This window comes from Amblyomma maculatum, chromosome 2 (assembly GCF_055883805.1).
Source record: "Amblyomma maculatum isolate TAMU_Amacu chromosome 2, ASM5588380v1, whole genome shotgun sequence".
In the NCBI taxonomy this organism is placed as follows: Eukaryota; Metazoa; Arthropoda; class Arachnida; order Ixodida; family Ixodidae; genus Amblyomma; species Amblyomma maculatum.
The window spans coordinates 66,750,841-66,763,414 of NC_139345.1; positions in this window are offsets into that span (position 1 = coordinate 66,750,841).

Sequence of the window (12,574 nt, forward strand, 5' to 3'; positions counted from 1 at the left end):
CGAGTCGTTAGTAATAACGGAAAGTGATCGAATTAACGAGGCAGGAATGCCAGTGTCACGCACACACACACAAATAATTAAGCAACCCACAGCACTTACATATTAATGGATCCAAAACTACCAATATATGCGGATACTTTTAAAGCACCCTGCGCAGAGTACACGCGCCACATTTCCTTTATTATTACTTTTTTGCCTTCCTGAGTTTAATGGACTAATCACCTCCTCATTCGATACCTTGTATGTCCAATAATAATACTATAGGGTGAACAAGAGACGATGTTTCTTCTCAGAGTCTGTTCACAGCAATGCTGTATGTGAACGCAGTTTGGCGGTATTTAATAATGAAGTCCTAATGCATAAACGTTTTCAAGTATGCAGCCGCGAACGTTTACTACTCTTAAGTGTCAATTACGCCAGAAGAACAACCCTCGCGTTTCTTCGTGTGTATAAAATCTTTGTACATACGGAATTGTTTATTGCCATATACAAGGCACAATGAGGGTGGTGGGAGAAGTCTCGATCCTCATGTCTATGTATACAGGGTCATCCACTTTTAGCTATAACACGCACACTGATTTCTAAGTCACATTGCGTCCGAAGCAGGCGCACATCGAAGCAAAGCGATACACCGAGACAGGGGCCCGCAGGTGGCGCTTCGTAGCTTTATTGCATGGACGGGTCGGACGCGATTGCGCTTTGAAAGCAGTGGCCTTGTTACAGTTAGAAGTGGACGACCCTGTATACCAAAAGCTCTCCGCGACATACAGTTATTGTTAATGGGAAAACTAAATTTGACTGATAACAAATAGCAGCTTGCCCCTACTAAGGAGTAAAGACTGCTTCCGGAGAGACGCATGTCTGTAGGACTATAACAAGGTAGTTAGTCCTCACAGCAATAATCCCCATGACACCAATACTCTACTCATAGCTTAGACAAATGGTGCAATGTTAAATGATGGGATCGAAAAGGCACCCTCGAAGGCCACTGGGTGAGGGCTCTAAAGAAACGTTTTGACGCTGGATGACACAAAACAGGGCCTATGCACTTTCTATAAACAGTCTCACTTGACTATGCCCGTGAAAAACAACGCATCGTTAGCCGTGAACTAATTTTCATCTATCTATATATATATATATTCCAAATGAATTCCACATTGCTATGTTCTCTCCTTTACGTGTGTGTGTGTGTGTGTGTGTGTGTGTGTGTACATGCGCATCGTTAGGATGGGAGAGATTCGTTGCTCACAGGTGGCATCGTGGCCGCATCAAACAGAAATTCGTGACCAGCGCATGTCTTGCTAAATCAGTATATATGGAATGGAGATCTTGTTCGGTAAGCTCACAGTTCTCAAAAAAATTTCACATTGGTTTTCTACGATAGCCTTAACGACTCGGTGCGAGCAAAGGACGACAGAACCATCTTGCTGCCCATTAGAAGACTGGACTATTCCTACCGATATTTTCATAGCAGTACAACATTATACACAATTCAATTCAGTTATTGCACACAATATTCACAAGTACAATTATGTCCAAGAAAGCTGCACTTGTGCAAAGTTGTGTACTTTGGCCCAATCTGCATAGGCAGTATGTAGACGTCTCACTAAATGTGGATCCGACTTAATGACACGAATTGTTCCCAGGAAATTTTAACAGACTGAAAGAGCAACGAAATGAGAGAGAGAGAGAGAGAGGTAAAAGGGTATATGCAGCCTTCGGCGGACCATCTTGACAGTGTGCCTGTTGATATTAGTAGATAAAAAAGAAAAATTATTTAAATTAAATCATGACACTTGAGAGAATGCTTGGGTACGGGTATAAGACAGGACACACACACACACACACACACACACACACACACACACACACACACACACACACACACACACACACACACACACACACACACACACACACACACACACACACACACACACACACACACACACACACACACACACACACACACACACACACACACACACACACACACACACACACACACACACACACACACACACACACACACACACACACACACACACACACACACACACACACACACACACACACACACACACACACACACACACACACACACACACACACACACACACACACACACACACACACACACACACACACACACACACACACACACACACACACACACACACACACACACACACACACACACACACACACACACACACACACACACACACAGCTACAGAAAGACCCGGCGTCTTAGCACAATCCACAAACGAAGCAAAACCTCACCTATACAGTCGTTTGTCGCAGCCCTGGGACAATTTCCAAGCTCAGCTTCGTGGGACACCATCTCGAATTGTTTGGTTGCTGCGGAATATCGCCCAATACTATACTACACACACGTTAATAGGGATCGTCACAGCTTCCAATGTAGCAAAAATTGGCTTTAGTCTTTCCGATCTTAGCACCACTGGCATATATATATATATATATATATATATATATATATATACAGTAGACTACGTTTATATGAACATATTTATAAAGCTGGTCTAAGCTTGAATGGCTAAATTTTGCTTCTGAAGTTTGTCCCCAGGTAACAAATAGTATTTAAGACTGTCGCAAAAAAAAAAAAAGAACAATGACAGTTATTGTGAATATAAATAGCAAACAATACTACAAGTCTTTCAAAGGACGATCCGAAGAAATATTGATTGCTATGGTGCATTTTTATAATGCGTGAATAAAAAAATCACGTTCAAAAGCTCTTTTCCAAAATTAGTCCATAATTTCTAGGCACCGGTTTTTCGTGTCTACGTTCTTGTGAATTTACCTGACATTGCATACTATACGGTAGCATAATTACTAAGCGCCATCCTCCGGTATATTATACCGCTCTGTCGTGTGTAGTGAAGGCTAAATAGAAGCGTTTTTTTTCGCTGTTTAGTTTTCAGGAACATGTTAGATTTTGAAGAAAAAACGTTCAGTTTTATTAACCTCACTTATTTCTCAGCTTATAAACAAGCATTAAGTGCATATTTGCTGCGAAACAAAGGGGCTACAATGCCTTCAAAGCAAATGTATACAGCGCATATCGCATATAGTACAATCAACACGTGATGGTTACTCCATTAGGCTGACTCGTCAGTGCTTAGAAGATTCTTGTTAAGGCACATTTCCCCACGTTGAGGTTCGAGGCACTCTCTTCCGCAATCCTGTTGCGCAGATACGCAGAAGCCAAAATGCAATCAATATCACACGACGCACACGGCAGTGGAGCTAACAAACTATATACGTCATCTGTTCGTTTCAATGTATTCAAAGACCGCTGTGTGGACGGTTGCAGATGCTTAGCCATTGCTTAGCACGTTCTTTAACAGCTACACAATGCGTACATAGATGCTACGGTGCTCCGCCGCGAAAGAACTGTTTGGAAATTTCGCTGTTTTTTATTGCTTATGAATAATAAAAAGTTAGAAAAGCAAATGCCTCTCCTCCTCCCCCTTCATTTTTTTTTTTTTTTTAGGCGCGTATAATCCCACAGATGGCGACAAGTACTCGTGCAGTAACTCTATAGTGCGCCGCAAGTTGTTTCATCTCGCGCTGTGCAGCAGACATCGTCGTCTTCGTCGTCGTGCCCAGACGCGAGTACACTATGATCACACACACAAACACGAGTACACATCCAGTACACTCGCTGTAGCCGATCTCGCCTCGTGTAAAACTGCAACACACTCTCGCGCTGTGCATTGAACATCGTCGTATTCATGAAGTTCCATTTTTACTTCACCAACACGTGAAAAACTATGTGATACGTTTGTAGCTGACGTTTTCAACTGAGAACCATGTGCTTATATGCCATCGCTTTGGAATACCTGCTACACATAAGTTGCCACTCTGTAAGTTCGTGCGCTTTATGTGCTCAATTAGTGGCTCTCTGAAACCAGTAAAGCTGTCCCGTTCGCTTCTTTTCCAGGAAGGCGCTGTAAAACATAGTTAAATAAAGCACTATTTGATTCTATTTGAGGTCTCTAAATAGCTTAGCAAGAGTGGCAGTATATTTGCATGAAATGGACCAACTGAACAGTGTCATAAATTTACCACCTAGTAATTTCACTGCCAACAGACCTACGCTATAAATTTTAGCTAATTTTCCGATTTTGCCTCTAGCTCGCATTAAACGGCGATTGCGATTTTTTTCCCTAAATTCCTCGGTAATTTGGTATTAAAGGGGTTATTTACATAAAACATTTGAAGGTTTTGGGTTTTTATTTTATTTAAACATCCCGTGGCGTACAGAGAATTCTCCGCCATAAAAACATATAGGACAGAAATTGTAATAATATGTGAATTAAATAGTTCGGGTGCTAAAGCTGTGGGAGCGATTGCAGGCTCCAAATCCCTTTGGACGACCTCAGGATATTTTTTTTTTTTTTTAGCAAGAAATTAGTACCCGAGTGCTTGCTTCTCCGTCGAAATGAAATCGGCGCGGACATAAACAGAAATAATGTTGTGAAAAATGACAAACTCAGCTATAGCTCAGTCAGGAAAATGCAGCCGGGGTATGGAATATTGCTGCACAAAAATAAAACTCCAGAGTTTGTCATATTTACTCTAATGTTTTCATAAGTGCATGTGTGCGTCATATGTGTAAAAGAGTATATACGTCTCTGTGTACAGCTGCATCCAGAGTTTGTCACAGAATGAATGAGAACATGCATATCTATCCAGTCATCCCAACTTTTTCTTTCGGCATTTTTTTCTTCCTTGGTACCGCTCATTTTCTTTTTTTACAAAGCGTACACGTAATTTGCTGTACAGACCCATCGCAATAGGTGCCCCATCCGTGGCAAAAAAAAAAAAAAAAAACCAAGCCTATGACAACCGCTTCATTTTCACTGATACGCAGAGCGACGTTATGGTCTCCGCAATGCAGCGACATGAGATAAGCGTGATAGCTTAAAAAACGAGATACTCCGAGCATTTGAGCTGTGTTCGATCCGGCACCGATCTCCGAAGATCGAGCGCGGGCATAACACGCATCTCATCGGGCTTTGAAAAAACCTGTTCGTAATGCGTTGTCCGCATGAAATGCTTTGCTATAGCTCTTTACATGCAGACAAAAGGGATATGATGTTTCTCATCCAATCCTTCCTTTAGATGCTACCTCATAGTCATGGCGAAAGGCATGCCGAGTCTGCTGCAGCGATGGCCAGCTGGACGGCGGGCCTGTTGAGGCAAAGACGCACTGCACCGCAATGCGCTAACGTGCGTCCGGAAAGCCGGAAGCGCGAATGGTCCGCTTCCGTACGAACAGCGATGTTCTTTGGGTATTTAGGGGAGAACTAGAAAAGTATTCAGCCTGCAGCTTTATCGTCTCGTTAAATTTCGCGTACGTGGACTTTAAGCTCTCGTATAGGTTTGTGGTTATAACGCGAGCCGATCGAACGGCGCCCGCTATAGCCGTCGTCACATGCAAGCGAAAAGTATGCGGTCCCGGACTCGGTACACGACATAAAATCAGTGTTTGCATAGAGATAGACAGGAGTAAATTTGCAGTTCAACGCTGCTGTTCAGCTACGTTTGCCAAACAGTGAAACCGAAATGTATGCTATTTTTAACGCATCTATGTAACGTAGCAGCCCTAATTTGCAGCAAACAGTTATATCTGGCACACTCGAATCTGGCAATCGAATATCTGGCAATCGAACATCAATCATCCCATTCCTGGCAGTGTACGGGACAGACAGTTGCTGAAGCTAACCACTGCGTGAGTCACACTTGTGCAATTGTACTTGTATTTGCCCTGTTACCGTGTTACGACCTAGTAGTGGATATAAACGCATCGTATCCATGGTACCGAACCTATGTGCGAATGCTTTTCGTGATACGTCAAACATTGAAAACCAGCGTACCCGGGAAAAAAAAAGTATCGGGTCCGGTCAATGCATACTTAGTCACAGCGGACGCATCTAATCGATGGACCTGAATAGAAAAAAAAAAAAAAAATGTACTGGGTCCGTCCGACGTACCTTTAGCCAGTTAGGCTGACTTCACCTCGTGGGAGGAAGGCGGCGTGAAAAATGAGCACAGGAGATCGAAAGCTGCTATCAAGCACACCCAACTTTCACCTCACAGTGCGCTCGAGGCCGCGCAGCTGACACGTCTGTGCGTGGGAATAAGTATCGCAAAGTGAGGTTAGAAGCAGTGTCACGCGTGGCGCGCAGTTCGATATATCGAAGGAACGGATAAATTGTAGTTCGATGTGCTGCTGGAATCCCGTATAGGTTAATGCGGGATTTTCAAAAGAATGATTCTATGCCGTGTTCGGTATAGAAATAATTCTAAATATTCAGGTTATACATATCTGAGCTCGACCGTATTGCCCTCACATTAGTAAGGAAATCAAAATGACTGATAGGTTATTATATCATACAGCATTCTAGACTACCCACATATAAAGAAAGCGAGATAAACGATTCATATCTGACCCAAGCTTAGGTTGCGTCGATAAAATGTAGTGAGAGTACGCTTGGCTTACTCAAGACTGCCAACTATATTTTGTTTTCGTATTTTTTTCTCGAATAAATCGTTTTCTATTTGTTCTAGATGTTAAGTTCATAGACTCCGTTATATATCTTCCCCGTGTACTTTTTTTTTTTTTTTTTTGTCGTCTTCATCTAGTTCTCTCTTCGTTGATTAAACAGAAGTTGCAAGCTGAACTTATGTTTACTAACTGCTCGCAAGTAATCTCTCTTTCAATCACTCTCACGAGCAACTCTGTCCTTAAACTATTCGACAATTGGCTCACACTTTACTCATTCACCAACTTCCTCCCCGGGCTTCAAAACACGGAAGAAGGCCGCGGGCGGATTCGAAACAGGCGACGACTCGCTCAAGAAACAAAAAGCAAGACGTGAGTACGGTTGGCCTGTAATTGTGCCTATGTGGCGAAACACTTTCCTCTCGTCAGCCGTATACATAAAACATCGCGGGAACAGCCAGCAGACGCAAAACAAATCATCACTGCATCCCTATTTCTGTCTCCCTCCAAGAAGCACAATCCCACGCGCGTCCCTAAAGGAGGACTTGTTCGAATAAAACGCTTTGAACAAAAGTTGACTGGGGAAGGTGAGGGCAAAGTATGGGGTGTTTGGTTGGAACGTATAGAGCAAAACTCTGGCGAACCCATCTGTCCTCCCGTCGCTTGACTTGGCGCAGGAGAAATGCGTTGACAGCACTTCGTATGATAATGCGCGTGCAGCTGAGAAAAATGTTAAAAAGGAAAGTAGAATCACCGCCTCGGCGTCAGAAACTTGAGCGTAAACAAGCGTGCCGAGCAGTTGAGTGATTTTATTTTTTTCCCCAAGCTGTGACGGGAGTCGTATACGTACATAGAAGCACAAAGCTTGAAAGCAGTCTCTGAAAACTTCTGAGGAAGCGGACCACTTTGCATTTCAATGGTGAAACAAAAGGCTGCTTCTTTCTCGCGAAGTAGCTCCACGATTACGGGAAGTCAGCAGAGCTAGCGGAGGGAAGAGCGAGATAGACGTGACGTTCCCGCATCACAGAGCGCTCTCAAAGCAAACGGCTGAGGTGGCAGTCGATCGGCACCATCTCGCGCGCTGTTCGTGATGCGCATGAAGAAATAGCCTGAACGTGATTCGGTGCGCGTCAGTTTCTCTGTGATGCAAAGGTTCTCTCGAGGCCCCGAGCTTCGCCATATAATGTATACCTGAATACGCACTTCTATATCTGCATACGATATATCCTACGCGTTATGTTGTGTTCTACAAGACTTCACTTTACACCAGTATAGTTCCAAGGGCTTAGAAGCTCAGGAATATATACTACAAATTTTAATTGGAGTATGTCGTTCGAAAATAGTAACAGAGAATAAGAGTAAATTTCTCTAGCCGAGGATGATCATGCGACCTCCATCGATGGGAGACGTGTGCCTAAAAACTAGAGGTTTCTCCGCGGAACAGCGCATAGCGCTGTTAATCAAGTTGCGAAAAAAAATATTAATTTATTTTTACGTGCCCCTGAAGTTTGAGGCACGCCGAATTATTTGCTATTACAAAAGAGCCCGCTTATAACGAAGTCACGATTTCGGGAATCGCGTTTATTGTGCGAAATTCGTGTAAAAGGGTTTCTCGTATTACTCAGTCGAAAGAACAAAGTCGGGCAAACGGTGCTTTCATTTTTTCAGCAAGGTTTGTTATGCTCATCTCTTTCTTTATCCTAAAGAGCGGTCATGCGACTCTCGCGGATTTGATTGGAAAACTTTTATTTCGTAAAAATGGAAATGCAGACGGTCCGCTCCAGATGGCCTTAATTTAGCCGAGATGTTTTCTGCTTCAGAGCTAGGCACGGTACATTATCATCATCATCATCATTTATTATACCCTTAAAGGCCCCGGGTGGGGTATTACATAAGGGGGGGGGGGGAGGTAACACATAAAGATAACAATCGTTCATGGTCTAAACATAGGTGCAAAAAGTCAAAATGCTCAAATACAACAATTCAAATGATTACGAAACGAGAGTTCAGAGCCATCGCTTTTCCTCCGACCTTCCACCAAGTTGTAAGGATGCAGCAGCGAAGCTAGTGAAACGTACAGTATTTGTGAGAAGCCTAAAGGCCGCGGGGTTTGCTTCTAAACCATACATCGTGCTGCTCGCAATACACTCCAACTCTTCCAAATTGCCTGAAGACTTTTGCGGCTTGCAAGAACGCTAAAGGAACCCCCCTACATGGTTTAGAAGCGAACCTCTTGACTCTGAACTTATTACAAATACTCTTCAGTCAAGACAAATATATCAAGGAGTCATGACATGAGCAATAAAGTAGTTAACAAAATATTTGCATAAAACTGCAAATTTTCTGATTATTCTTCACTAAATTTAAGAATTACTTCTAATTTTATACGTAGAGGAAAACATTAAAAAAAAAAGCTATGCGTGCCACACACAAAAAAGCAATGAATAAATGCAAGCTTAAACTTTCTTCCCTTTCATATTGCTGTGTATCACGTTTCAATCGCGCTACCTATCGTATGCACACGCCTACACGCCGCAGGAATTGTATAACCGCCTAAAGAGACGAGACGTGCTGTTTGATTTGCTGAACAAAAAAACAAAAAAGAGAATGGTGCGTAAATAGCATGCAATTTGTTCTGGAGTTGTAGATCATATCGTCGATAGTCCCATGATTTGAGGTGCCAGCGCCAATTCCTTCCACAATGGCAGATGAAAGCCTAGTGAAGCGTTGTATCGTTGTCCGGCAACAATATCAAGCAGAAAACAAATTTCCTCCTCGAGTTCGACTCGAACCACTGCTGACGAAAAATGAATATACATTTTCCCCAATTCTGGTGGTTTGACAACTCGGCCACCGCTGCAGTTTATCGCGCCACATGAGTGCCCAGGCAGTCCCCCCCCCCCCTTCCCCCCCCCTTTTTTTTAACAGTTTCTTTCCAGTCACCTGGTGCGCTGATGTAGCTGCAACCAAAACTAACGAGAGTTTCCTGCCTCTGGTCATGCCTGCTATTGTCGGGCACAATGTCTGTGCAATCGGCAACTGGAGAACGGAGCCTTACTTCAAATTATTTAGCACAACAGATGTAAATTTACATCTGTTGTGCTAAATAATTTTAAGTATGGGCAAATCAAGCAAGACCAAGGCAAGTGCTGTTGAGATTTTGGAAGAAAACAGCTCGCCACGTCTCGCGGCTGTCGTCGAAGGAGAGAAATGGATCCGCCATCAGGTAATCTTTACGTGCGAAGACGCGTAAAGAAAACGTTCGTTTTCATTCTATCGGGAACACAGCAAGTGACAATTATAGAATCAATTTCAGAAGCTGTATTCAGATGAATACGGCGTATGCGCATGTCGAAGATCATTTCCTTCTCTCCGATCTCGAAGTTATAACTTACAATCCAGCTAGAAAGGTGTGATATGCTTTCAGCGCGGAGGTGAAAGTCTGTTACCACATGATGAGAAAAAAAAAAAAAAAAAGATGCGAAAAAGTACCTTACTGGTCATAGCCTGTCTCCCTTGAAACCTGCCCAGAGATCTTTCTGCATTGTAAATGAATGGAAAGGAAGTTCGTTTCTCCAGAATAACAGTGTATGCATTGGTTCTAAAGTAGCGGTAGTGCCTGCCAACATGTTCCTCGCCTGCGGCTAGGCAGATTTATAGATAGTCGATGAGAAGGGTTGCTCTAAAAGGTATCTTGGAATGTAAGCGTCTAAGTAGTTTTCAGACATGATAGGGAGACATCACGATATAGTTAGTAGGTGTTTTGGAGCGCTAGGGCTATCTTCCACAACGCAACTTCCAAAATATCGGGTGCTTCAATTTCTATATTTTGGGCCGTGTGTCTTCTTCGTCTTTTTCATCTTTTTTTTTTTTTTTTTTTTTTTACTGCGCTGTGACACTCTGAAGAAGTACCAGATCGCCAAAATCATAGCCTTAATTATAAGCAACAAAACTCGCCTAGCAGTTCAATAAAACTGCATCGCTCACATGTGGATGAAGAATTGTTGATGGAGGCCGCAATGTTCTCGTGGCTTTTTTTTTTTCTTCTACTTTCCGGGCTAACAGAATATTTGCGGCTGGTCTTTCCCTCCGTGAAGGGTTCCTGCTTGTGTGGCATTTTCGGGAGCCTTTAAAAAGCAGACACAAGTGCCTACTCATGTTAGCAGCATTAACTCCACCGTCGCGCGATAGTCATTATTCCAGTACGCGCTGTATTATCTCCAGCGAGCATCGGATAAACCGAGGCCGGAGTTACTCGTATACATACATCATGACGATGTATTGCATTTGCCAAAAGTAGCCATGTAGGCTTCAGAGCTTGCTTTTTAAAGCTGTGTGATATAGCCCTTAATGTAACCGAAGACTTAAGCAAAAATGCTTTAATCGACAGGGGAAAAGAATTTCCTCTCCATTGGACTTAATATAACCGTTCCTCTCCATAAGACTTAATATAACCGCGAGGTGCCATACACGCTATATTGCAGGGGCCGGGAACAAACCTTACAGCCTTGATAATTTTGCCAAAGACGGTATACACTCTGTATACAAAAGTTAGATTTATAAGAAGGGCAAATTATGTGGAACCAGATTACAAGTGCATACCCGAACAACCTTCGTGCACTACTGACGACGTCATGTGCTGATCATGTATAGCACACAAAACAGGAAGACTTGGGGGAGCGGGCTTCAGTATTGTAGCCAAAAGAGAAACAAAGGCCACGACGCAGTCCGTCCACGGGACAACGACGGATGGATCGGGAGGGTACGGTACGCCTGTTCTCTGCATGAAAAACCGCATGGCAGCGGGTGACCCTTTTGTGCGTGCACCCGCACATCGTCGTCGATGAGCGAGCGACAGAGACCCCCACGGCTGTTAACACTTGGTGCACGGCAGCCACGTGGCGAGCGCCTACTTAACCCGAGATTAGCGTAATCCTCTCTCCCCCCTCTTGCATAAATCTCCATTCGTGCTTCTCATCCGCCCACAGCCCATCGTCGGGCGACACCGCACGCTTGCCTCATGCCGGCGGGAGAGCGGCTCCGATTTCCCTCGGGTGAAGATGCGGGCCGGGAGAAAGAGGAGCGAGGCCCACAGCTGGTTTCATGGAGGGGCCCACGCTCGATGCATGGGTCCATCATGGTGCGTATGGATAGTAACCACAAGGTTATTATAGGTTATTATCGATGAGCAGGCTGCAAAGAATGCGGCATCGTATATGGATAACCAACCTTTCCAACGCAACGAATGCTTCCTTGTTGCTCGATGTTAGCAGGCTGAGGCCTTCAGAGTCTGCAGTAGCACATGCCTGCGTCGCTTGAGCAACCACTGAGGCTGCCCTAAGTTGGGATTGAGGGACTTCACGAAGGCAGCAACCGGAATAGAGGAAATGGGATAACAGCATGTCAAGAGTGGCTAGTAAGAGACGCAAATAAATCTTTGTTGAACAAGAAAAACTGCTTAAAACGATTTCAAGGGGCACTTCTTTTTTAGGGGTCATATTACGGCCTTATATGTTCGCAGAAGTAAGCTTCTAAAGGTATAAACGAGACGAGAGCATATTATTCTTTGACAATAGACTGCATCTTTATAAAAACTGCTTTTCGGAAAAAAAAAATTATGGGGGAACTTAAGTTCCACATTTAAAGGGGCACTGTCCAGGGTATAGTCGATAATGTATCGGAGCTATGCGCACACCCGAAAGCAGCACATACACAAATCAAAGCTCTCTCATGATTCTCTTCAAAAAATTAAGATTCTTCGCTTTTTACTCTGGCCGGCGATCCTCGGTAGTGATGTGACAAACGGAGGCGGCATTCCCTGGTCCATCTCTTTGACTGACGGGAGAAGGGTGAGAGGAGACAACTAATTGTGTTAGCCGTTCGCTGCGCGCTTCTCTCTCGTCAGTTTCGTTGCCACATACGCGGGTGTATACGTAGTGCTCCAAGGCCGTTCTTCATGTGCCCTCCGCCGTTCCGTGAGTGAGTGAAAAACTTTATTGAGTAGATATAATGGAGGGGGATGTGTAGGGTCCCTAC